Here is a 5,358-nt window from a genome sequence, read left to right as displayed (position 1 = left end):
CATGAGACATCATGACCCGTAAAAGTCTGTGAGTGATTTTTTTCCTCCTCTCCCTGGATGTAGAAACCATTCAACTCAATTCAGTCTCTAGCATTTATTGAGCGCCTACTTATTCCCAGGTCCTGGGGCTGACCACTGGCGTTTGTTATATCATAGTAAGTCAGGATAGTGTGGTGATTAGGAGCTCAGAACCTGATGCCTCAGTTGAAATACAAGTGCAACCAATTTCTAGCTGGGTGAGCTTGGACAAGTTTCTTGACCCACCTTTGCCTAATTTTCCTCAATTATAAAATGAGGATAATAATAAGTATGTTATTGTGTAAATAACCACAGCACTTGGCACAAGAGCACTTAAGCTGACCTACCTAAGGTCAAGCAGCAATATAAAAATAACAGCCACTCTTAAGTGCCAATAATGCTCCTTGCATTTATTTTCTCATTTACTCATCATCCTCATTTAACAGAAGCAGTAAAGACACTTGCTTGTGGTTAGGGAAGCTTTCATAAAGAGATGACATGTCAGCGGACTCCCAAAAGCTGAGACCACGTGGGAGGGGAGGTCGAAGGAGAGGAGATGTGCTGAGGCCTCTTTGGGAAGATGAGACACAGCAAAGGAAGATAAGAAAGGTGCGGAAAAGAGCAGAAACAGAGCCTGAAAGGCCTGTAATGTTCAGTGGGTTCTCTGGGCTCCGGGAGAAGAACAATAGCTAGGAATATGAGATGTCAAGAAGAAAAGGAAAAGCGGGGAGGCCAGGATGGTGGGGTGGTTTACCTGGGGGAGTCTTTCTGACCGTGAAGTTTATGTTGGACATCTTACAGCGTAGTCCCTGGATCACAGTATCAGCAGCAACCAGGGCCGGGGTGGGGGCAGACACCTGTAATCCCAGCTACTTGGGAGGCTGAGGCAGTGGGATGGCCAGAGCCCAGGAGTTAAGGCTGCAGTGAGCTCTGATTACACCACTGCACTCCAGCCTGGACGACAGAGTGAGATCTTGTCTCTAAAAAAAGTAATCACCCATGGAGCTTGTTAACTTTCAACTTCTGTCACCACCTCAGATCCACTGAGTCAGAATCTCTGGCAATGAGGCCCAGCGGTCTGCTTTTTAAATAAGCCTCTCTCCCACATCTTGATTTCTATGCTTCTAAAGTTTGGGAACCACTGAGTAGATAAGTGTCTTGCTCACTCTGTGAAGCCTTTTCTGAGCCCAGAGGCCGCTCTCAGGATCCCGTTTCTCTCCTCTACACCTGGCAGGCCCTTTCCTGCCTGCCTTTGAGGCCGTGCTCATCTCATCCCCTCCATCTTGCTTTGGGCCATCTTCCTATCTGAGAAAGTTCAGGAATTCAAAGATTGGGTGAGGAGCAATGTACAATGTGGCTTAGAGGTTAAGGGCACAGGCTTTGATGTCAGACACACCTGAACCTGAATCCCAGTACTGCCGTTTATCAGCTGTGTGACCCAGGGCAAATTGCCTACCCTCTCTGTGCTTCAGTTTCTTCATCTATAAAATGGGGTTGTAGGTATCTAAATCATGGTGTGTTTGTGAGGGCTAAGTGAGGTAGTGATTATAAAGGGCTTTGCCCAGTGAAATGTCATCTGAGGCATTTACTTTTTGAGCCAATTACAAAAAGAGAAATTCACATGTCACCTTACAGGCCTTTCCTGACTAGAACAAAGGTTGGCAAACTTCTAAATGGCTTTTATTGTGATAAAATCTACATGCCATAAAAATCACTCATTTAGGAGTGGCACCCATAGCTCAGTGGGAAGGGCACCAGCCACATGTACCAGGGCTGGTGGGTTCAAACCCAGCCCGGGATTGCTAAAAAAAAAAAAATAGCCAGGCCTTGTAGCAGGTGCCTATAGTCCCAGCTTCTTGGGAGGCTGAGGCAAGAGAATCGCCTAAGCCCAGGATTTGGAGGTTGCTATGAGCTGTGACGCTACGGCACTCTACTGAGGGCAATAATGTGAGACTCTGTCTCTAAAATATAAAATAAAATAAATCAGTCATTTAAAACAAACAATTTAATGGCTTTTCGTATATTCACAGAGTTGTACAACTACAACCCAATCCATATAGTGCATTTTTGTCACCCCAAAAAGAAACCCTTCACTCTTTAGCCATCATCCCCCAGTCCACTAATCTACTTTCTTTCTTTCTTTTTTTTTTTTTTTTTTTTGAAACAAGATCTCATTCTGTTTCCCAGGCTTGAGTGCAGTGTTGTCATCATAGCTCACGGCAATCTTAAACTCCTGGGCTCAAGGGATCCTCCTGCTTCAGCGTTTCCAGTAACTGGGACTACAGCCATGCACCACTACACCTAGCTAATTTTTTTTCTTTCTTTTTTTTTTTGTAGAGACAGGTTCTTGCTCTTGCTCAGCCTTACCTTAAATTCTTGGCCTCAAGCAATCCCCCAGCCTCAGTTTCCCAAAGTGCTGGGATTATAGGCATGAGCCAATGAGCCCAACTAATCTCCTTCCTGTCTCTATAGGTTTGCCTATTTTGGAATTTTTTTTCCTTTTTTTTTTACATCTTTTTACTTATTTATTTTATTTATTTATTTTTTTTTAGAGACAGAGTCTCACTTTGTCACCCTCTGTAGAGTGCTGTTATGTCACAGCTCACAGCAACCTCCAACTCCTGGGCTTAGGTGATTCTTTGCCTCAGCCTCCTGAGTAGCTGGGACCACAGGTGCCCACCACAATGCCTGGCTATTTTTTGTTGCAGTTTGGCCAGGGCCGGATTTGAACCCACCACTCTTGCTATATGGGGCTGGTGCCCTACTCACTGAGCCACAGGTACCGCCTTTTTTTTCTTTTTTTGAGATAGACTCTCACTCAGTCACCCTGAGATTGAGTGCTATGGCATCATAGTTCACAGCAACCTCAAATTCTTGGGTTCAAGCAATCCTCTTGTCTCAGCCTCCCAAGTAACTGGGACAATAGGCACCTGCCACAATGCCCGGCTAGTTTTGTAGACCTGGGTACTTGCTTTGCTCCGGCTGATCTCTGAACTTCTGGACTCAGGCAATCCACCCACCTCAGCCTCAGAGTGCTAGGATTACAGGCGTAAAACACTGTGTCAAGCCTATTTTGGATTTTTCATTAAAATGGGATCGTATAATAGGTGGTCCTTTGTGGCTGGCTTCTTTCACTTAGAATGTTTTCATGGTTCACTCATATTATAGCATATATCAGTAGTACATTTCTTTTTTTTTTTGAGACAGAGTCTTATTTTGTCACCCTCAGTAGAGTGCTATGGTATCACAGCTCACAGCAACCTCAAACTCCTGGGCTTAAGCGATTCTCTTGCCTCAGCCTCCCAAGTAGCTTATACTATAGGCACCTGCCACAGTGCTCAGCTATTTGTTGTTGCAGTTGTTTAGCTGGCCTGCGCAGGGTTCGAACCCGCCACCCTTGGTGTTTATGTGGCTGGCGCCATAACCACTGTGCATGGGCACCATGCCAGTACATTTCTTTCTTTTTTTTTTTTTTAGAGACAGAGTCTTATTTTGTCGCCCTCGGTAGAGTGCCGTGGCATCACAGCTCACAACAACCTCCAGCTCTTGGGCTTAGGTGATTCTCTTGCCTCAGCCTCCCCAGTAGCTGGGACTACAGGCGCCCGCCACAATGCCCGGCTATTTTTTTGTTGCAGTTTGGCCAAGGTCGGGTTTGAACCTGCCACCCTCAGTGTATGGGACTGGCGCCCTACTCATTGAGCCACAGACGCTGCCCAGTACTTTCTTTTTATTTATCCATTCATCAGTTGATGGAAATTTGGGTTGTTTCTACTTTTTGGCTCTTAAGAATAATGCTGTGAACATTCCTGTACAAGTTTTTGTGTGGACATACATTTTTATTTCTCTTGGGTATATATCCAGGAGCGGAGTTGCTGGGTCAGTTTGCAACTCCATGTTGGCCTTCTGAGAAATTGCTAGGCTGTTTTCCGAAATGGCTGCACCATTTTACATTCTGATTGGCAGCCTGCGAGAGTTCCAATTTGTCCACAGGCTTACCGGCACTTGTTACAGCCATCATAGTTGAAGTAGTATTTTGTTGTGATGGCAAACTTTTTCTTAAAGAGGCAGGTAGGAAATACTTTCAGCTTTGGAAGTCACACCATCTCTGTTGCGATTGCCCTGCCATTGTAGCATGAAAGCAGCCATAGACAATATGTGAATAAATGATTTGGCTGTACTCCAATGAAATTTCATTTAGTAAAATAGTGGCAGCTCAAGGGCTATGGTTAGAGACCCCTGGGTATAGAAGAGAATCTACCTCTCAACTGTCTAGCTAGTCTCCATTCCCTTCTCTGGCTTTATTTTTATTTTTTATTTTTTTGAGACAGAGCCTTAAGCTGTTGCCCTGGGTAGAGTGCCATGAAATCACAGCTCACAGCAACCTCCAACTCCTGGACTCAAGCAATTCTCCTCCCTCCATTTCTCAAGTAGCTGGGACTACAGGGGCCTGCAACAACGCCTGGCTATTTTTTAGTTATAGTTGTCATGGTTGTTTGGCAGGCCCGGTCTGGATTCGAACCCGCCAGCCCTGGTGTATGTGGCTGGTACCTTAGCCACTTGAGCCACAGGCACCAAGCCTGGTTTTATTTAATTTTATTATTGTTATTATTTTTTTTTTTTTTTGAGACAGAGTCTCAAGCTGTAGCCCTTGGTAGTATGCTGTGGTGTCACAGCTCACGGCAACCTCAAACTCTTGGGCTTCAGCAATTCTCTTGCCTCAGCCTCCCAAGTAGCTGGGACTACAGGCGCCCGCCACAATGTCCAGCTATCTTTTGGTTATAGTTGTCATTGTTTTTTGGCGGACCCAGGCTGGATTCGAACCCACCAGCTCTGGTGTATGTGGCTGGTGCCTTAGCTGCTTGAGCTACAGGCACCGAGCCTGGCTTTATTTTTTAAATTATGCTATTACTGATGGCAATATTTATACATTAAGTTCTTGCTTATTGTCTATCTGGCTTCTCTACAGTGTCAGCTTTATGAAGGTGGGATCTGATTCGTTATACTCACCATTTGACCCCAATTCCTGTTGCATAGCACTTGCTCAATAAATATTTGTTTGAATGAATAAGTGACTTACTGAATGAATGAATGAATGGAACAGCACATCCATGTGTACAAACAACTTATGTAAGTCATTTCTCAATGTCTTTGTCTTTAAGATTTTAAGAGAAGATGACTGACACTGGGGCTGGAACTTCACGTAAGAGACTTGGTGTCAGGTAGACCTGGGTCAGACTCAGCATAGTTCTGGTCTGAGTGTAACTGGGGCAAGAGGCAAGAGGCAGGACAGGAGGCTGGGTAACCCAGTGTCCCTGAGGAGCCAGGCTGGGATGAGCCTCT

Source organism: Nycticebus coucang, chromosome 22 (genome assembly GCF_027406575.1).
Source record: "Nycticebus coucang isolate mNycCou1 chromosome 22, mNycCou1.pri, whole genome shotgun sequence".
NCBI lineage: Eukaryota > Metazoa > Chordata > Mammalia > Primates > Lorisidae > Nycticebus > Nycticebus coucang.
This window is presented reverse-complemented; position numbering follows the sequence as displayed.